The 22,500-nt window shown below is 34.3% G+C and overlaps 1 long non-coding RNA gene and 2 pseudogenes across 1 annotated transcript in view; 1 reads left to right on the top strand and 2 right to left on the bottom strand.

Moving 5' to 3' along the window:
* LOC135094756 (uncharacterized) overlaps nucleotides 1-22,500 on the top strand; it is a 62,749-nt gene that overhangs the window by 13,451 nt on the left and 26,798 nt on the right. The window lies entirely within an intron of this gene.
* Nucleotides 15,034-16,198, bottom strand: LOC135094805 (cytochrome c oxidase subunit 3-like; annotated as a pseudogene).
* The window catches only part of LOC135094809 (cytochrome c oxidase subunit 1-like), a 5,203-nt pseudogene continuing 956 nt past the window's right edge, over nucleotides 18,254-22,500 (bottom strand).

Genomic DNA, 22,500 nt, shown 5'->3' with positions numbered 1-22,500 from the left:
GACCCGACAGCCACCTTCTCCCCCCGTGCGGCGCCCAAGGCCGTCACGGCCCTCAACGAATTTTGGCCGAAAGTTCTCAAACGTCATTTAAATTTTGATTCGAATATAAAATCGTCGATAGTAAATAAAAAATGGCTTTGGTTTGAAAGTGTGCAAGAGTGGGCTGATCAATGAAACAAGATGAGGCAGCTTTGCTCCGGAGTATTTGAGTGTACCTTGCGTGTTTGCTGCCCGTGAATATGCGCATGTTCGTGTGTGACTAGACAGAAACAGTAATCCAGTGGTAGTGACTATTTAATAGGGAACTTAACAAGATTAGATACATTTCTGGATGCCTAGTACACGAACTGTCATCTGTAGACCTACTTTTTTTTTTTTTTGTTAGCTGCTATTATGGTCTTTAAAAAGTAAGAAATAGATCGTCAGAGTTTTTTTTTTTATCATCACATCGTTAGCACTTGATGACAAGAAGACACGGAGTGACGAGTATATACACTTGTAAATTTGTGGGCGGCCGAGAGAATGATATTAGTCATCTCGAGATGCTTAGGGACACCTGGACTGTAAACATGCAACCCCTCACCTGAAACGTGGTAAAGAGAGCGGCAGAGCCAGCGTTAATTCCCAGTGGGACCATAACCCTCAGCCGGCCAGGCCTGTGGCTTGCCTTGGCCCAACAGGCTGCGTCGCTGATGCCACCTCAACCACGCCTTGCATTGCTCACACTCTTTTTACTCAATAATTCTTATATATATATATATATATATATATATATATATATATATATATATATATATATATATATATATATATATATATATATATATATATATATATATATATATATATATATATATATATATATATATATATATATATATATATATATATATATATATATATATATATATATATATATATATATATATATATATATATATATATATATATATATATATATATATATATATATATATATATATATATATGAGAGAGAGAGAGAGAGAGAGAGAGAGAGAGAGAGAGAGAGAGAGAGAGAGAGAGAGAGAGAGAGAGAGAGAGAGAGAGAGAGAGCGGGGTGGGGGGGGAAGGAAGCATTCAGCCTGGGTGAGGGAGTGGAGGGATTAGCAGTAACACGTGAAGTGTGTAGGAGAGTAACGTAAGGTAACGTAAGGGGGGAAGGGGAGAGACAGTTTGGGTGAAGGAAGAGTGTTAGTTGGGTGGGATGGAAGGGAGGGGAGGAGAAGGGAGGGGGGGGAAAGTTTGGGTGAAGGAAGAGTGTTATTTGGGTGGGATGGAAGGGAGGGAAGGGGAGGGAGGGGGGCCAAAGTTTGGGTGAAGGAACTACAGTGTTAGAATGAAAGATGACGGGCAGACCGTCCTGCTTTGCTTATGATGCTGTTTATTGAGAGCAGGCTCCTCTTGCCTTTCATCAGTTTTGAAGTAAAATGTTTTAAATTTGTGTATATTAAAAAAATCTCCAGTTCCTGTCAACACGACTGCATGTTTTTATTTTATTTTTTTTATTTGATCTATTTATTTATTTATTTATTTATTTATTTACTTGTTTGATCTTTTGTTGTAATTGCAATATAAATATAATATAACTTGAAAGTGTGTGTAGGAGAGTGAGGTGTCCGGCAGTGTTTATCACGTCACCAAAACAATGTCAAACCCTCCGCCACACCTCAGGAGGTGTGGTGGATTCTATCTCCAGTGGGGACAGAATCCAGGGCCCGCCACGCTCCGCCGTGAGGGGGGGGCTTGTGCCTCAGGCGATCGTGAACAGAGTACAGGGAGAGAGCGGAGCGTTAGAGATGCCTCAGTTCCGCGGCGCCGACCAATGGGAGACGTGGCAGTCAGGCAAGGATAGGCTGATTCCACCAACCAGCGGCGCGGCGAGGCGAGGGGTGGGGCAGGGAGTGGATGCCTCCTCGCCACCACGCGATAAAGATGGCGGAGTTTCCAATATATATATATATATAGAGAGAGAGAGAGAGAGAGAGAGAGAGAGAGAGAGAGAGAGAGAGAGAGAGAGAGAGAGAGAGAGAGAGCGTGTGTGTGGTATTTAAAGTTTGGATTATTCTCTCCACTGGAAACTTAATTTTTCCAAGTACAGAGGCAGACATCTGCCACTCACCACTCTACTCCGTCAGTCTGTTAAGCTCCTCCTCAAGTTCATTGCAGTCTTCATCGCACGTCGCCTTACCACCTAACTTTGTGTCATCTGCTAATTTAACTTCCACCACTCGAGTGAAAACACTTGAAAACCCCAACAGCTTCCATTACAGCCTGTTAAACTATCACTGGAACTATGAAAACACCCTTGAAAACTGCAACAACTTCCACTACAGCCTGTCAAAATTACACGTACCGAGAAAGGTAACAGAGAGCATACAAGTACGATCTGTGGTATCCCTTGGTCACCTTCCTTTACCACTAGCATCGTGAATTTTTTTTTTTTTTTTTTGTAGGAAGGACACTGGCCAAGGGCAACAAAAATCCAACAGAAAAAGAAATGCCCACTGAAATGCCAGTCCCATAAAAGGGTCAAAGTAGTAGTCAAAAATTGATGAATCTTGAGTATCCTCAAAACCTCCCTCTTGAAGGAATTCAAGTCATAGGAAGGTGAAAATACAGAAGCAGGCAGGGAGTTCCAGAGTTTACCAGAGAAAGGGATGAATGATTGAGAATACTGGTTAACTCTTGCGTTAGAGAGGTGGACAGAATAGGGGTGAGAGAAAGAAGAAAGTCTTGTGCAGCAAGGCCGCGGGAGGAGGGGAGGCATTCAGTTAGCAAGATCAGAAGAGCAGTTAGCATGAAAATAGCGGTAGAAGACAGCTAGAGATGCAACATTGCGGCGGTGAGAGAGAGGCTGAAGACAGTCAGTTACAGGAGAGGAGTTGATGAGACGAAAAGCTTTTGATTCCACCCTGTCTAGAAGAACAGTATGAGTGGAACCCCCCCCTCCCCCGTATGAAGGTTAGTTTGAAATCAAAGCTTTGTGCCAGACTCTATCAAAAGCTTTTGATATGTCCAAGGCAACAGCAAAAGTTTCACCAAAATCTCTAAAAGAGGATGACCAAGACTCAGTAAGGAAAGCCAGATCACCAGTAGAGCGGCCTTGACGGAACCCGTACTGGCGATCAGATAGAGAGTTGTGAAGTGATAGATGTTGAAGAATCTTCCTGTTGAGGATATATTCAAAAACTTTAGATAGGCAGGAAATTAAAGCAATAGGACGGTAGTTTGAGGGATTAGAACGGTCACCATTTTTTAGGAACTGGTTGAATGTAGGTTGTTGTTGTTGTTGTTGTTGTTGTTTTTCCCGTTTCCTTCCCTTTTCTCCTTCTCCTCCTCCTCCTCTTTCTCCTCCTCCTCCTCCTCCTCCTCCTCCTCCTCCTCCTCCTGGTGTCCTGGCGTCAGTTGGTGTTCATTAAGCAAGAGAGAATCATGCATTAATTCTTTCGTGTCATGAATGCACGTCTCCCTCTCTCCCCTCTCCCTCTCCTCACTCTCGCTCACCTCTCCCACTCCCTCTTCCCTCCCCCCTTTCTCTTCACTTCCTCTCTTCTCTCTTTTGCACTTTTTTTATATTCTGTCCTCGATTCGTTTGTCTTCCTGTTTCCTTTCCATTCTTCATCTAAAACTCATTTTTTTCTGTTAGTTTTTTGCGCTTTCTCTGTCTCCATCTTCACTTTTCTTCCTTTCCTTCCTTTTCGTTCATTTGTTATTTCAGTCTTTTCTTTTTTTTACTTTTTTGTTTTTGCTTTCTTCCTTTTTTTCTTTATTTTTCTTTCTGCCTTTCATTTTCTTACTTTCTTTCCTTCATTTTTTTGGTGTGTGTCTGTTTCCTCTCCCTCTTCGTTACGTGCTTCTCTCTTTCACACCTATACATTTGCTGCCTTCTCGTCTCCCTCCTCTGCTCCTTTCACCGCCTCCAGTTTCCTCGTCTGTCTCTTTCCTTCCCCTCAATTCGTCCATCTTTCTTACTCACGGACGCTGCTCGAGATTCTCTTTTCCTTCCCTCTTCATTGTTTCCCTCTCCTCTTTCCTCTCGTTTTGCTTTTCATGTGTCCTTTTCCTTTCTCTTTTACGTATCACTTACTCACTCCTTTCATCATTCGTCTTCCGTTTCTTTTTTTTTCTTTCCTTCATTCACGTCCCTTCCTTTCTATATTCTTCTATGCCTCTTTTCCTTTTTCCTTCTTCTTCCTGCCCATGTCATGTTTTCCTTCCCTTTCTTCCTTCCATGTTCTTCCTTCTTCTTAGTCCTCTTCATTTCTATTTTCCTCTCACCCTTTCTCCTTCCTGTCTCTTTTCCTATCTTTGCCATCTCTCTCTCTCTCTCTCTCTCTCTCTCTCTCTCTCTCTCTCTCTCTCTCTCTCTCTCTCTCTCTCTCTCTCTCTCTCTCTCTCTCTCTCTCTCTCTCTCCTCTCCTCTCCTCTTCACTCCTCTCCTCTCCTCTCCTCTCCTCTCCTCTCCTCTCCTCTCCTTCCCTTCCCATCCCTTCCCTAAGCCCCTCCCACGTGCAGTCTCGGCGCCAACTCTCTCTTTGTTAGCTCATAAGTTAGAGAAACCCTTAAGTGAGTGGCTGCGAGGTCCCTTTAGGGCACTCAGGTAAACTCCTTCAAGTATATTACAAAGAGCGGTACGTCTGTGTGTAATGTATGTCGGTCTGCCTGTCTGTCTCACGTTTCCACAGCCTTGTGATCGAAGTTGGGGATTAAGTAAACTGAATTCAACGAGAAATGGTCGGGAATCTGTTCGTAGAAAGTAAAGGAGTAGAGAATATTTGAGTCTGGCTAAAGTTAACGGAGAGAATTTCTTTTGTAGTTAGAAATAATAGGTAAACAAAAACAATACAAATATTGATAATAGTTAATTTTGTATTCCTTACTTAGTCTTCTGTTTTTATGTCTTCCTTTTTTCTTTTTTGCCGTCAATCGCTCATGCATATAAAAATTATCATAGAAACAGTAACAAAGAACGAAAAAAAAAAAAAAGAAGAAGAAATAAAACTTAGAATAGATGATCAACTTCCGAATCCTTCAATCTTCACTCACACTGTCTTCATAATTATCCTTTTCTTCTGGGCGCGTGTTTCCTTCTCTCCTTAAGGTATAATTTAGCCGTGCCCTTCCTGAGCCATGTATCCTTCCCACCCTTCTCCCTTCCCATTGCATTTCTTTCTGACAGCTCATTAATTACTGTCTATTTTTAGCTTATATTTCCTAGGCAGTGTTTAGCAGCCCTGTCAGACCACCACTTACACCCACCATCAGCTTGCACCCTCACCTCGCACATCTGTCACCAAGCATTCGCCTCTCATCACCAACTCATCCATACTTCCTCGGTGTTTATACTTATTCCTTACTCGTATAAGTGAATTGATAGGTACATACATACATACATACATAGATGGACAGATAGATAGATTAACTGATAGGTAGATGGCTAAACAAACGTATAAGTAGACAGACAGATAGATGGACGGTTAGACAGGTAGATAGATAAATTGACTGATGGATAGATGGCTAAACAGACAGACAGATAGATAGACAGACAGACATAGTTAGACTGCTAGACAGACATATAGACAAACAGATAAAAGAGATTGTTAGACAGACAGACAGACAGATAGATTATTGGCCACGGCTTTAATTATAAACTAGTACATAACAATTTATCTTATATCACGAACGAAGGAGGTTGGCAAAAGTTCAAAATCTCTACAGACTTAGTCCAGACACCCACTCATGTAGTCACGTCCACGAGTCGAGTAGCACAACACACTCAGTGCCACTGTTCAGTATTTATTCTCAGTCTTGTATCTTCTAATCTGCTGAGTCTCCTGCTGAAACTGGACAACTGAAAGAGAGACGAGAGGTTCACGAAGATAAAAAAAAAAAAAAAAACAGTACATGAAGACGGAATGAGGGTAAAAAAAAAAAAAAAGAAAAAAGTAAGGAAGAAGAAAGAGAAATAGAGAACACAGCAATAGCCAGTACTAGGGAAGGTTGGTCATGACTTCTGACCACTACTGCACCACACCCTTGTCACACCCACGTACACCACAACTGCCCTCCTCCTCCTCCTACATAAGTCTGCCCTTGATCCTCTGCCACTCATTCTCAAAAAGAAGAAAAAAAAAAAGTATCACATAGTAAGTGTGAGAAAATAGTTGTTTTCTGCTTACTACTGCACCACGCCCTTATCACACCAGCGCACGCCTCACGTACACTCCTCACCACACCCAAGTCTCCCCACGATTCCTTACCGCTCGTTCAGAAAAAGAAAGAGAAAACGCTAACCACACGGGAAACAAGGAAAGCAGATTATATACTCGACTTTTTGACCGCAACAGCACCACGTACTTGTCACACCCACTTTCTCCACACCATACTCAAGTTTTCCCTCGATTCCTTACGGCTCCTTACCTTTTTTTCCCCGCACGTGATGGCTATTTTTAACCAAGTGGACAGGACGTTACATGGCTCTGTCCTGCACTCCGCTCCTCCAGGCAGGCAGTGGCGCCATCGATCACCACCACCACCACAACCACTACCACCGCCACTGCTAGTACCAGGCCCCTCGGCGACAATATATTACCTAGTCCTCGCACCTCATGTTCTTTCTCCCTTTCTTTACTTGACTTTTTGCTGTTTCTCTTGGTGGTGGTGGAGGTGATGGTGGTGGTGGTGGTGGTAGTGATGGTAGCAGTGGTGCTGGTGGTGCTTTTGTTGTTGTTGTTGTTGTTGTTGTTGTTATTGTTCTCCTCCTCCTCCTCCTCCTCCCCCTCCTTTCTCATCTGCACCTCCTTTCTCCACCTGTCTCCGTTTTTTCCCCACGTGTTTCCTTTTCTTCCTCATTCTCTCTCTCTCTCTCTCTCTCTCTCTCTCTCTCTCTCTCTCTCTCTCTCTCTCTCTCTCTCTCTCTCTCTCTCTCTCTGCGGCACTCACAGCGGGGACCCTTACTTCACTTTTTGTCAAGTTTATATTTTTTGTAATATTTTGTTTGATCTTATTTAGTGCCGAGTGAGCTGAGCGGCTCGAGCAAAGGAGAGAGAGAGAGAGAGAGAGAGAGAGAGAGAGAGAGAGAGAGAGAGAGAGAGAGAGAGAGAGAGAGAGAGAGAGAGATTGCTTTTTCATCATTAATTTTTATTATGCATTATTATTATTTATTTATTTTTTTTTTTTTTTTTTCATTGATGGAACCCATACTGGCGATCAGATAGAAGATTGTGAAGTGATAGATGTTTAAGAATCTTCCTGTTGAGGATAGATGCAAAAACTTTAGATAGTCAGGAAATTAAAGCAATAGAACGATGGTTTGAGGGATTAGAACGGTCACCCTTTTTTTAGGAACAGGCTGAATGTAGGCAAACTTTCAGCAAGAAGGAAAGGTAGATGTTGACAGACAGAGCTGAAAGAGTTTGACTAGTTTGACAGTTTCGGAGAACAATAGGAGGGACATCTTTGGAAAGAAATGGGATACTGCTAAGTTTGAGATCAGTTTTTTTAGATTATTATAGATTTGTAGCTTGGCATTATGTTACTAATATTATTATTTTGTTATATATATATATATATATATATATATATATATATATATATATATATATATATATATATATATATATATATATATATATATATATATATATATATATATATATATATATATAATTTTAAGGTGGGCCTGAAAAATGAAGAAGTGAAATCAGATTATTTTTTACATGAAAATTATGCCATAAAATTAAAGTTGAAGCAATAAGGAATTGTGTTTAAACAAGGATTAGGCACACTATTATGCCAAAAAGTAGTTTTGTAAGCAAAGTATTAATAGTTATGTTCTTAAAATGTGAAGAATTTGTGTGTGATGTAGTGTTGTCAGAGGAACCTGTTTTTGAATGGATACACCACGAAGAATATTACTTAAGTTTGTACATTAGTACGTATACCAGCATTATTAGGTCATTTTTATAGAATTAATTACTGAATAAATCATCAATAATGTTGAATGTATTAGACCAAGGTGCAGCTAATGCTTAACTTAAAATGGGTCTCAATGAATTTTATTTAGTAGGGAAAGTGAATTTAAAGGTTAATTAGGAGGAGGATTTGATTGTAAAGTAAGTGTAACATGCTTGCTAGATGTAAGGTGTAAAGCATGTACATATCGCCCGTCGCTTTCATTATTAAGATGAGACAAGTCGTAACACAGCAGGCTTACTGGAAAGTGAGTCTGAACAGGAGAATCAAAGTACACCTAAAGTTAGTATAGCGTTTCTGTTACGTTGAAAAGGTTTATTATAATATTTAAGGCTAGGAGGGACGAGCTTCTTAGCACTTACAAAATTAATCAATAGGACAAAAAAATTAAAATGTTTTCTTAGGGTTAAAAGTAGCTATGAAATTAAAGTGTTCTAATTTAGATTTAGGAGAAAGAAAATGATTTATTTATGTCTTTGATAAAGTACTAGAATATTGAATTTAACGTAAACTTTAAAAAAAAATAATGAGTGTATTAGTAGAATGAATATGTAGAATGATTTGAGAAAAATGAAATAAAGAGAATGAATTATAATAAAATAATGGAATAAAAAAGGAACTCGGCAAAGGTTATTTGTTGCCTGCTTATCAAAACATGTCTTTCTGAGGTTGTTTATGGTGCAGCCTGCTCACTGACAGGAAATGTTCAATAGCCGCGGTGTGTTGACCGTGCAAAGGTACCATTATCATCACTTTGTTAATTGGAAACTTGTAGGAATGGTTGGACAAAGAAAAGTCTGTCTCTTTTATCAAAATTGAATTTAACTTGTAAGTGAAAAGGCTTAGATTTTCTAGAGGGGCGATAAGACCCTATAAAGCTTTATAAACTTAATAAGTTTGATGAATTAAAAATAATAAAAATAGACTTAAAAGGTTTATTTGGTTGGGGCGCTAATAACTGCTATTGTAATTGGACAATTATATGTGAATAGAGTTTGTAAGTGATCCTTATATTAAGGATTACAACATCAAGTTACTTTAGGGATAACAGCGTAATTTTATTTATTTATTTATTTATTTTATTTTATTTTATCTTATTTATTTATTTATTTATCTTTTTTTGGGGAGGAGTCCTTATCAAAAAATAAGTTTGCGACCTTGATGTTGAATTAAAATGTGTTTATAGTGCAGCAGCTATAAAAGAAGGTCTGTGCGACCTTTAATTTTTTACATGATTTGAGTTCAGACCGGCGAAAGCCAGGTCGGTTTCTATCTTCTGGAATTAAAAAAATAAATAAAATTAGTACGAAAGGATTAAATAATTAAATTTTTTTGTATAATTGAAATACTATTTTGCCAGATAATATATGCTGGATTTAGGATCTAGTTAAATAGAATACATGTTATAAATAGTAAAACAACTGAATGTAATTGTTTTGTGTTATTAGTGGAGATTGTAATTTACTTAGTTTTAATCATTTGTGTTTTGGCAGGAGTGGCTTTTGTGAAGAGTTATTTGTTAAATTTCAGTGTTATATTTGCTTCATATTTTTATCGTTACCTTTGAGGTTAATTTGGTTTGCTTCTTGTTTAGCGGAAACTAACCGGACACCTTTTGATTTTACAGAAGGAGAATCAGGGTCAGTTTCGAGGTTCAACACGGAATATAGGAGAGGGGGATTTGCTTTAATTTTTATAGCAGAATATTCAAAAAATTCTTTTTATAAGAGTTCTTTTCGTTAATGTGTTTTAAGGAAGAATACCTTGCAAGAAAATATTTATTTAAAGTCTATATTTTTGGCATTCATTTTTGTGTGAGTTCGAGGAAGTTTACCTCGGCTTCGATACGATAAATTGATGTATTTAGCTTGAAAAGGATTTTTCCCAGTTTCTATCAGTTATTTATTGTTTTTTATTGGGGTAAAATCTTTGTTTTGTATTTGATTTATAAATATAATTAAAATAATATGTTAACACAATCGTTAAGAATATTTTTCCTTTTCTGCTACTTTCAAAAGTCTATTTTAAATCAAATAAACGATCATTTTAATAAATTATGTCATCTTATGAGTAGGAGGGGATTGATAATAAAAGAAAATAAAAAAAAAATGAGAGTTAAAATTTTGCCTGTAAGAACATAAGGTTCTTGAACGGATCGAGGTCCAATTCAAGTAAGTAGAATCAATATTGAAACCAAAATTCAAAATATAAGTTGATTTAGAGGGTAAAAAGTTAATCTGCGAAAATTTGATGTATGAGTGAAAGATAAAATTATAATGATTGCTACTGAGGCAACTAGAGCGATTACCCCTCCAAGCTTATTTGGAATAGATCGGAGTGCACATGCGAACAAGAAATATCATTGTGGTTGAATATGGGCTGGAGTAACTAGAGGATTAGCTCTAATAAAGTTATCAGGATCTAACAAATAAGGATTAAGAAGGGACAGAATAAGTAAAAGTGTATATATAACAATGAATCCAACAATGTCTTTAAATGTACAATAAGGATGAAAAGGTATTTTCTAGCTGTCTTGATACACCTGGGGGGTTATTAGCACCTGATTGATGGAGAAAAAATATGAATAATATTTATAGCGGCAATAATGAAAGGAAGGACGAAATGAAAGGTGAAAAATCGAGTTAGTGTGGCATTATCTACTGAAAATCCTCCTCAGATTTATTGTTCTAAATCTGTACCAATGTAGGGAATAGCTGAAAAAAAAAAAAAAATGATTAATAACAGTAGCTCCCCAGAATGACATCTGCCGTCAAGGGAGAACATAACCTAACAAAAAGCTGTTGCTATAACTATAAACAAAATCACTACTCCAACTATTCAAGCATGGAAGATTATATAGGATCCATAATAAATACCTGGTCCAATATGAATATACAGACAGATAAAGAAAAATGATGCTCCATTGGTATGTACAGTTCGGAGAAGTCAGCCACAGTGTACGTCTCAGCAGACATGGGCTACTCTAGAGAATGCTGGATCAAAGTGAGCAGTGTTATGTATAGCTAAGAATAAACCGGCAACAATCCTAGCAATGATCCATAGTTTCAAAAAGTCGAAATATTTGAAGGTAAGGGTATATCAGCTAGAGAGTTGTTGACAATTTTAAATAAAAGGTGACATTTTCAGAGAGGTGTTGTCACTAAGGAGAGAGTCGTAAGAGTCCTTTAAATTAATTAGTAATTTTTACCACTACAATTAAGGTTAAGAGTAGATAAAGGATGATAAATGGTGAAATCTATCAAATTAGAACTACAGATTCATCTAATAATAAAAACATTTCATGATTCTATATTGAGAGATGATAAAGGAGAGTTGGTTACAGCTTCGGTTAGCAAGGGATCTCAGAAAAGAGTAAGTGGAAAAAAAAAAATAAAAGAAGAAGGATGAAAATAAGGAAGGTGGAATAAGAGAATGAGAATGAGGATGACTCATTAGAAGCTAAAGATGTAACATAAATTAATAATACAAGTATACCTCCTAAGAAAATTATAAAGAGAATATATGAGAATCAGTAAGTGTATGTTGTTAATCCGGCTGAAAGAGAAATTTAATGGTTTAAATTAACAAGGTTAAACCTATAGATAAAGGATGAATTAACTGTGTAAATAATACAGATAAAACTAAAATGAAGGGAATAAAAAGAAAGGTCATATCAAAGAATAGTTAAATAAAATATTAGTTTTGGGAATTAAAGATAATATAGCTGTTATAGTTTATGAACGTACTGGAAGACGAAGATTGATAGTGAATAAAGGATTATTAGCATTTATACCTAGAATAGGACTATGATGATTTTTACTAAGAGCAAGGAATATGGCCAGACCACCTTCCTTAAATGTTGCACCAGAGATTATATTAATTTCAACAGTTTTGAGCTGAAGAAAGATTTCTATTGTAGGACTTAGACTACTATTTTTTTTTTCTAGTGCAAGTTACACTTTGTACATATATAGATTGAGACAGCATGGGGTTTTTATAACTTTATATTCATGTTGTTCAGGAAAAGTTAGAGTATCTGAGATTATTTTCATATTGATTTCCTTTAAATGTAATAATTATAAATAGAGCTTTATTAATAACTTAAATTTTTTTTTAAGTAACTAAAAAAGTGATTTGGAAAATTTCTCTACATGAAATTAGAATAGTGGTTTTATTCAGCTATTTGTGGGACTTTAGCATTGGCAAAAACTGAAAGAGGTATTATACATGTAACTGAATGAGAACTTTTTAGGTTAATAAGAAGGGTGATTGTATTTACTTTGGTTTTAGATTGGATCTCTTTATTATTTATGAGACTTGTGTTTGTAATTTCTGGCAGAGTTCTTTTTTATAAAGGGAGTTATATAGCCGATGATAAGACTTTTAATTGATTTATATATCTTGTTTTGGCTTTCATTCTTTCTATAAGGTTTATAGTATTAAGACCTAATTCAATCAGAATTTTATTGGGTTGAGATAGATTGGGATTAGTGTCTCATGCCTTAGTAATTTATTATCAGAATGAAAAGTCTGCAAACGCAGGAATATTAACTATTCTTTCAAACCGTGTAGGTGATGTAGCAATTTTATTGAGAACTGGATTAATGAGAAGATTAGGAGGGTGAATTTTTTTGTTTTATAGGTATTATATAGACGAGAGATGACTATTATTATTTTTTTTTTTATTTATTTATTTATTTTTTTCTTATTTATTTCAGCAATAAATAAAAGGGCTCAAATTCCTTTTTGTGCGTGACTGCCGGCTGCTGTAGCGGCTCCAACACCTGTCTCAGCTTTAGTTCAGCTGAGGTTTATTTAATAATTCGATTTAGAGCTGCTTCAGAGGGATCTGTCGTTCAAAGAGTATTGTTGATTACTTCATGTTTGACAATATTTATAGCGGGACTAGGAGCAAATTCTGAGTATGATCTCAAAAAAATTATTGCTTTATCAACATTAAGTCAAGTAGGAGTTATATTAAGAATTTTATCTTTAGGTTATACGGATCTGGCTTTTTTTTTTTTCATTTACTAAGTCTTGCTTTGTTTAAAGCTTTACTTTTTATATGTGCTGGTGTTGTAATTCATAGAGTGGCTGGTTATCAGGATATTCGACTTATGGAAAATTTAGTTAAATTTTTGCCTTTGACAGTATCATGCATAACTGTAGCCAACTTAGCTCAATGCGGATTCCCTTTTATAGCAGGATTTTATTCAAAGGATACAATTTTAGAAGTTGCTTTTATAAGATGAGTCAATTTTATTGCATTGTTCTTATATGTGATGGCAACAGGATTGACAGTAATGTACACTTTGCGTTTAATTCTTTATTCTCTTTCAGGAGAATATAATTTGAGATGTATCACTAATCTTTCGGATGAGGAGTTTTTAATAACTAACTCAGTAAGAATTTTAGGATTAGGAGCTTTCTTAGGAGGATCGCCATTAAGATGAAGATTGTTTCCAAAATATTAGATCATTTGTTTAAGGACAATAATGAATATAATAGTATTAACAGTAAGGATTTTAGGAGGTTTAGTAGGTTATATACTAAATCTAACTAGAGTAAATTACACATTAAAAAGAGAAAATAACTATAATTCAGTTGTAATAATAGGATCAGTATGGCTTGTACCTTTACTGAGTACTTTAAAATTAAGGGAAAATAGATTGAAGACAGGGTCAGGTTTAGGAAAAGTAGCCGATAAAGCTTGATTGGAGTTTTATGGGGGCCAAGGTTTATAGTATTTATTTTCATATATTTTTATATATTTTTAATTCTTTACAGTTCACAATTGAAGTGTTTATAATAGTATCTGTAATTGTAATTATTATTTTTACAGTTTTAATTATTTAAATTTATATAATTCAAAAAGAATATTGCTTTGAAGCTGCAAAGGTAGACGAAAAGTCTTGTAAGTATATTCAAATGCTTAAAAAAAATGTTAGCTTGTGGCGCTTATCATGTAATATTTACTTTGAGTTTAAGGTAAAAAAAAATAAATAAATAAAATAATATGGTATTTTTAGAAAAATATTTCAGCTTTATAATGAAAATGTAACGTGTTACTTACACTATAAATATAGGAACATCAACGGAATTCAACGGCTTAAAAAAAAGTTAGAAGCTTTTCTTTTTGTCATAATGTTCCATCTTGATTAGAAGAATTACTTCAATCTTGTCATTAACAGTAACGTACCTCTGTTTTGGTTTCAATCATAATTATTAGAGGCCTAAAGGCCAAAGTTTAGGTCAAGACTAAATGCGATAATTTCGCTTTCTAATAGATAAAATTTAGTAAAACCAGTTTACTAAAACACTTTATGAATGCAACCCATATGTCATACAATTTGACTGTGGTCTTAAAGTATTAATCAGATCCTTCTAAAGTTCCCTGTACTCACTCGTAGTAAAGGCCTAAGAGAAGAATAAGAAGAGAGCTCTAGTAAACAATCAAGAAAATACTTCAGTAATGTTAAAAAAAAAAAAAATTGATGCTGAAGGTAAAAGTAATGTAATCTCTACATAAAAAAAAAAAAAATTACAGCAATTTGAAAAAAAAAAAATCGAAGGGAAAAGGAAAATCGTGGTGACCCTTTAGGATTAAATCCACATTCATAAGGAAAATTTTTTCTCGGTTAATATTTTTTTTTATTTATTTGGGATACTAAGGTTATAACAATATAACAAATAATTAAAATTAGTAAAAATAAAAAAAATAAAGTATTGTAAGAATTATTTTTTCTAGGCGTTCTAGACTTTCTGATTGGATATACTTTATATATTAAAAAAAATGGCCTCCTCATCAGTAAATAAAGACGTAAAGGAATAATCAAAGTACTTCAGCAAAGTGTCAGTATGATGCGGCTGCTTCGAATCCAACACGATGATTACATGAAAAGTGACTAAAATATTGACACAAAAAAAAAAAATAATAATAATAAGTAGAAATGAGGTTCCAATAATTCCATGAAGACCATGAAGCCTGTTGCTACACACACACAAAAAAAAAGTAGAGCCAAACGCGGAGTCAACAATAGTGAAAGGAGCCTCAAAAATACTTGAAAGCTTGAAGAAGAGTAAAATAAAATCCTAAAACAATTGTAAGGCCTAGTCTTTGAATGGCTTGCCTATGACTAGATTCTATAATAGCATGATGAGCTCAAGTTACGGTAGCTCCTGAAAACAAAAGAATAGTAGTGTTTAATAAGAGAATTTGAAATGGGTTGAAAGGTTGAATACCGTAAGGAGGTCAATTTATCCCAATTTCAATAGTTGGGGCTAATCTACTATGAAAAAAAAAATCTCAGAAAAATGAAAAAAAAAAGAATAATACTTCTGAGGCAATAAATAAAATTATTCCCCTTCGTAAGCCTTTTACTACTACAGAGGTATGTAGTCCTTGGAATGTACCTCCTCGAGTGATATCACGTCACCTTTGATATATGGTAAGGAGAACAGCAACAAGTCTTAATAACAAAAAAAATTATGTTATACTGGTGAAATAATTTAATTAAACCTGTATTTAATATTATTGCCCTAATAGAACCAGTTAAAGGCCGTGGTCTTATATCTTCTAAATGGTAAAAACCGTGAGATGATGTCATTAGTTAATTTCTCTGGTGTAAAGAGTTCGTAAGACAGCAAAAACTTGGGACTGAATAATTGCAACAGCTCATTCTAAGGTTAATAGTAAAATTTGAGAAAAAAAAATAAGAATAGATAAAAGAAATGAGGATGTTATAGATGGTCCAGTATTAGCTAATAAGGTTAAAAGAAGATGGCCTGCAATTATATTAGCTGCTAATCGTACAGCTAAAGTCCCGGGTCGAGTAATGTTTCTAATAGTTTCAATTAAAACTATAAATGGTACAAGGACAGAAGGAGTTCCTTGAGGAACTAAATGAGCGAATATATGTTGAGTGGAGTTAATTCAACCTCTAAGTAGTAAAGTTACTCATGAAGGCAATGAAAGTGCTCTAGATATGTGTGTCTAGATCTTGTAAAAATGTAAGGCAGTAAACCTTAAAAATATTATAAAGAACTAAAAAAAACAAAGCAACGAAAAATATAGTTGAACTTAAAGAATATCAAGTTAAAATGGCTTTAAATTCTTTGTGTAAAGTAAAAATAATTTCACTTCAGCATAGAGATCATCGTGAAGGAGAATCTCAATTAAGGTATGGAATAATTAGGAGCCCTACAAAAGTGGAAATTCAGTTTAATGAAAAGTTGAAGATTCTTGAAGAAGGTTAGAAAATTGAGAATAAATTAGCTATAATTTTCAAGAAGATTGTAGGATTAGATAAGGCTGAGTGATCTTAGAATGATTTTTTTTCAAAAGATATAGAAAAAAATAATTTAAGGATATGAAAATAATCAATGATAACAGAAAAAGAGAAATAAAAATAAAGTCGAAGCAAAGGAGCTATTTTAGGCATTAAGAAATATCTTAGGAGATAACTTTAACATGATAAAATAATATTAAAATTCAAGTAATTTCTTGTCACCAGAAGTAGGCGCAATACTATAATAGGTTTAAAAGGCCTACACTTACTTTCAGTTATCGGGTGAGTCAGAACATGAAGAAATTCTATTTAGAAAAAAATTGTGTTTACACTTTCAATCACAATAGGTATAAATCTATAATTAGCACCACAAAGTTCTGAACATTGACTATAAAATAATCCTGGACGAGATATTATAAGTCTAGTTTGATTAAGTCAACCAGGAATAGCGTCTGGGACAGTTCAAGAGTGAATGACATCTGCTGCGGTGATTACAATACGAATTTGTGAATTTATTTGAAGAACAGTTCGATTATCTACATGTAAGAGACGAAATCTAGAAAAGTCTAGCTCGTTAGTAGGAGTTATATATGAAAGAAATTCTACATTAAGAAAGTCAGAGTATTCATAACTTCAGTATCATTGATGACCGACAGTTTTAAGAGAAATGAAAGGATTATTAACTTCATCAAGAAGGTATAAAAGTCGCAGAGAAGGGAGAGCAATGAAAATCAAAATAATTCAATAGTTTGATGTTCTTATATAAATCGATTAATAAGAGAGTTTCTGAGAACTGATGCTAAGATATATCCCACAAAGGTAATGATTATAATAAGAACAACTATAATGTGATCATGGAAAAAGATGAATTGTTCCATTAAACGGGAAGCTCCGTCTTGGAGGCCTAGAAAAGTTCATGTTGCCATTAATAAATGTATTTTCTAAAAAGAAGAGAAATAAATCTCCTTAGTAGAAGCTTAAATCCTATGCATCTTTCTGCCATTTTAGAAGTTATTAGTAAGTGGAATTTCTATATAAGAGTGATCAGCGGGTGGGTGTGAGTGGTTTCATTCAACTGAAGAGGCAGGAAAGGGGAGAATAGAACAGCACGATTACAAATTAAACCTTCTCAAATGATAATTATAAAAATTAATAGAGCAACAAGATATACTATAGATCCTTTGGAAGAAACAATATTTCATGTTGCGTAGGCAACATGAAATATTGTTTCTTCCAAAGGATGTTGTTGCGTAGGCAACATGAAATATTGTTTCTTCCATAGGATATTGTTGCGTAGGCAACATGAAATATTGTTTGTTCCACAGGTTTCTTCCATGAAATATCGGCGGGTAATCAGAGTAACGTGGAGGTATTCCGTTAAGTGCTATGAAATGTTGAGGGAAGAAAGTGATATTTACACCGATGAATATGATAGTAAAGTGGACTCTTATTAATTTAGGGTTAAGTGATAAACCTGTGAAAAGGTGGAATCAATGTGCAATACCTGCAAAAATAGCGAGTACAGCCCCTATAGATAAAACATAATGAAAATGAGCTACAACGTAATAAGTATCATGAACAATAATATCAATTGATGAATTTGCCAGGACAACACTTGTTAAACCTCCAACAGTAAATAAAGAAATAAAACCTAAAGCTCACAATATCGAGGGACTATAGTTAATTTGTGTTCCAAGTAGGGTTCTAAATCATCTGAAAATTTTAATACCTGTAGGAACAGCAGTAATTGTTGTGGCTGATGTGAAGTAAGCTCGTGTATCAACGACTATACCTACTGTAAATATATGGTGAGCTCAGAGGATAAATCTTGAAATTCCAGCAGCCATTATAGCACAGATCATACCTAATGCACCGAATGATTCTTTTTTCCCGAATTCTTGTCTTACAATATGGGAAATTACTCCAAAGGCTGGTAGAATGAGAATATAAACTTCAGGGTGACCAAAAAATCAAAATAAATATTGATATAAAACAGGATCACCACCTCCAGCGGGGTCAAAGAAAGATGTATTAAGATTTCGGTTAATTAAAATCATAGTGATTGCTCTTGCTGATACAGGTAAGGATGAAAGTAAGAGAATGGCAGTAATAAAAACAGTTAATACAAACAAAGGTATTTGATCTATTCGTATTCCAAAGGATCGTATGTTAATTACAGTTGTTATAAAATTTACTGCTCCAAGAATTGAGGACACACCAGCAAGGTGAAGAGAAAAAAATACCAAGATCAGCTGATGCTCCTGCATGGGCAATAACTGCTGCTAGAGGAGGCTAAACAGTTCAACCTGTACCACCTCCTCTTTCCACTATACCTCTTGTTAGAAGAAGAGTTAAAGAAGGAGGCAAAAGTCAGAATCTTATGTTATTTATACGAGGGAACGCTATATCAGGGGTTCCTTATATAAGAGGGACTAGTCAATTACCAAATCCTCCAGTTATAATTGGTATAACTATGAAGAAGGTTATAACAAAGGCATGGGCTGTAACTACAACATTGTAAATTTGATCGTTGCCGATAAATGTGCCTGGCTGACCTGATTCGGCTCGAATAATTATACTTAACGAGGTTCCTACTATACCAGACCATGCTCCAAAAATGAAATAGTGTACCAATGTCTTTATGGTTTGTAGAAAAGAATCATCGTTGCATAATAAGATGGCTGAGAAGTGCAGGCGTTACATTGCAAATCTAAAAACAAGGTAAAAACTTTCTTATTCGGTTCTATAGTAAAATATAAATAATATTAGATTGCAAATCTAAAGATGTGTGGAAACACTGGAACTTAGGATTTTAAAAGAGATTTTTTTTTTTGTTTTGGCTTTGAAGGCCTTTAGTTTAATATAACTTAAAATCCTAGGCTAAATATGGAATGGGAAAACATATTCCAAACATTTTAATGAAAGTAACAAATATTAAGATAGGAGAAAATGTTACCAATGGTTTAATTTTAAGGGAAGTGGTAAATGAAGGAAATGATAATGGCATTATTGGAACAAAGAGACGTAGATAGAAATAAAGAGTTATAAGACTTAAAAAAAGAAGAATTAAAAGAGAGAAAATTATTACTTTAGAAGACAGTAGTTGAATAATAATTCATTTAGGTGTAAATTCTGAAAAGGGAGGAAGACATAAAGATAAGAAATTTATTGGTAAAAAAAAAAGTTTTAGGGCAATCCTCCTTTTGTTTTCAATTATTATAACGGAAATTGATGAAGACTGAGTAATAAAGCGTAAAATAATCACAGAGCCTGAAATAAAGGAGTAGAAGATTAAGTAAATGAGTCATATTATATCACTGATTGATATAACAATAAGTATTAAGATATATGGTTAACTGAAGAGAAGGCGATAAGTTTACGTAGTTTTGTAATATTTAAGCCACCTAAGGCTCCATTTAAAGAAGAATTATGTGCTGCTAAAGTAATTAAGGTTACTAAGTTTGAAGAGTAGGTTAAATAGGGAAATAAAAACAAAGGAGTTATTTTTTGGATTGTTAAGAGAATAAAAGCTTGAGATCAAGACAATCCTTCAATAACTTGCGGAAGCCAAAAATGTAACGGAGCTGAAGCCAAAAATGTAAAGGAGCTGCTCATAATTTTAAAAGTAAAGATATACTAATTAAAGAATAAGAAAAGTCATTCGAGTATATATATATATATATATATATATATATATATATATATATATATATATATATATATATATATATATATATATATATATATATATATATATAAAGAGAGAGAGAGAGAGAGAGAGAGAGAGAGAGAGAGAGAGAGAGAGAGAGAGAGAGAGAGAGAGAGAGAGAGAGAGAGAGAGAGAGAGAGAGAGAGAGAGAATTAAGATAGTAGATGCTAGAGCTTGAATTAGAAAATATTTAATTGCAGCTTCAGTTAGATACGGGCATAATTTAGTTGCAATGAGAGGAATAAATGATAAAAGATTTAGTTCCAGCCCGAGTCAAGCCCCAAACCAAAAAGGAGAAGAAATAAATGAAAAAAAGATACCTGTTAGTAAAGTACAGAAAAATAATAGGTAGGAAACTGGAAAGGTCATTAAAAAGAAAAAGGGTGAAGCTTTCATTTACGGGGTATGAGCCCATTAGCTTAGCTTATCTTTGAGAATATTATTTGTTGGTGTATAGCGCACATAAAGTTTTGATCTTTAAAAAAGCGGTGTAAATTAGCTATAAATAATATAGGTATAAGAAATACATAATTAGCTCTATCAAAGCTACCCTTTTAAGTCAGACACTATATTAACATAAAAACAGATTAAAAATCAAATAAAAAATGCTTAAGAAACAAAGTAGTACAAATAAGAAAACGAAAGAAAAAATAAATGAAAGAAAGTGATACATAGGAAAGACTAATTAATATAAGAGGACGAAAATATTAAAGTGACATTTCAGGTTTATATGAAGAGAATGTGTATTTCTCTGAGTATTTATGAATATATATATATATATATATATATATATATATATATATATATATATATATATATATATATATATATATATATATATATATATATATATATATATATATATATATACTTTAATTAAATTTATATATTAAAAAATATATTAGTTAAGAAAACTTATATAATTAAAGATTCGTATATAATATTTATCTTCTCACTCTAATAAAAAGTAATCTCTGCGGTCTCAGGTCCATAAGCCTTCCGAGGGTTTAGGCCAGCAGGGGCATGGAAAACATCATTGCGAAGAATTTTAATAGGTGGCATGAAGTAGTCAGAGGGTGGAGGAGAGGGAGGAACAAGCCTTGAATCGTCCAAGGTAGAGTTTTTAATAAAGGCTTGAGCATAGAGTTCAGCTTTAGAAATATATGTGATAGCAGTGGTGCCATCTGGTTGAAGTAGAGAAGGGAAAGAAGAAGCAAAGTTATTGGAGATATTTTTGGCTAGATGCCAGATGTCGTGAGGGGAGTTAGATCTTGAAAAGTTTTGACATTTTTTGTTAATGAAGGAGTTTTTGGCTAGTCGGAGAACAGACTTAGCATGGTTCCGGGCAGAAATATAAAGTGCATGAGATTCTGGTGATGGAAGGCCTAAATACCTTTGGTGGGCCACCTTTCTATCATGTATAACACGAGAACAGACTGTGTTAAACCAAGGTTTGGAAGGTTTAGGTCGAGAAAAAGAGTGAAGAATGTACGCCTCCATGCCAGACACTATCACCTCTGTTATGAGCTCAGCACACAAAGACGGGTCTCTGACACGGAAGCAGTAGTCATTCCAAGGAAAATCAGCAAAATACCTCCTCAGGTCCTCCAACTAGCAGAGGCAAAACGCCAGAGGCACCTTCGCTTAGGGGATCCTGAGGAGGGATTGGAACGATAGGACAAGATAAAGATATGAGATTGTGATTGGAGGAGCCCAACGGAGAAGAGAGGGTGACAGCATAAGCAGAAGGATTAGAGGTCAGGAAAAGGTCAAGAATGTTGGGCGTATCTCCAAGACGGTCAGGAATATGAATAGGGTGTTGCACCAGTTGCTATAGGTCGTGGAGGATAGCAAAGTTGTAGGCTAGTTCACCAGGATGGTCATTGAAGGGAGAGGAAAGCCAAAGCTGGTGGTGAACATTTGAAACATTTGAAACATTTATTTATAGCCAAGTCATTTTACATACTGGTATATATGAGTATATCAAATCTTTACAGTTAAACCAAGCTAGCCTATATAAAGTAGAACTTTTCAGGCAAGTACTTATCAGAGTATAAATAGATTATACTGACTGGTGGAAAAAGAACTATTTTTATAATAATAGTAACTAAAACGTTAGCTACAACGAACGAAATGTTTTTTCCGAAGTGAATTTAAATGATTAAAATAATTCAAATAATAATAATAATAATAATAATGATTAAAATAATAATAATAATAATAATAATAATAATAATAATAATAATAATAATAATAATAATAATAATTGTAATACTAATAATATTAATGGTAATAATCATAATGATAATAGAAATGATAACAATAATAATAATAGTAATAATAATAGTGATAATAATAATAATAATAACAATAATAATAATAATAATAATAATAATAATAATAGTAATGACAATAGTAATATTAATATTATTGATAATTATAGCAATAGTATAGATAATAATAATGATCATAACAAGTAATAACTAATGTAATCAATAATAACAATAA

This window comes from Scylla paramamosain, chromosome 46 (genome assembly GCF_035594125.1).
Source record: "Scylla paramamosain isolate STU-SP2022 chromosome 46, ASM3559412v1, whole genome shotgun sequence".
NCBI classification, from domain to species: Eukaryota; Metazoa; Arthropoda; class Malacostraca; order Decapoda; family Portunidae; genus Scylla; species Scylla paramamosain.
The sequence above is the reverse complement of the archived record's forward strand: the minus strand, read 5'-3'. Positions and strand labels throughout refer to the sequence as shown.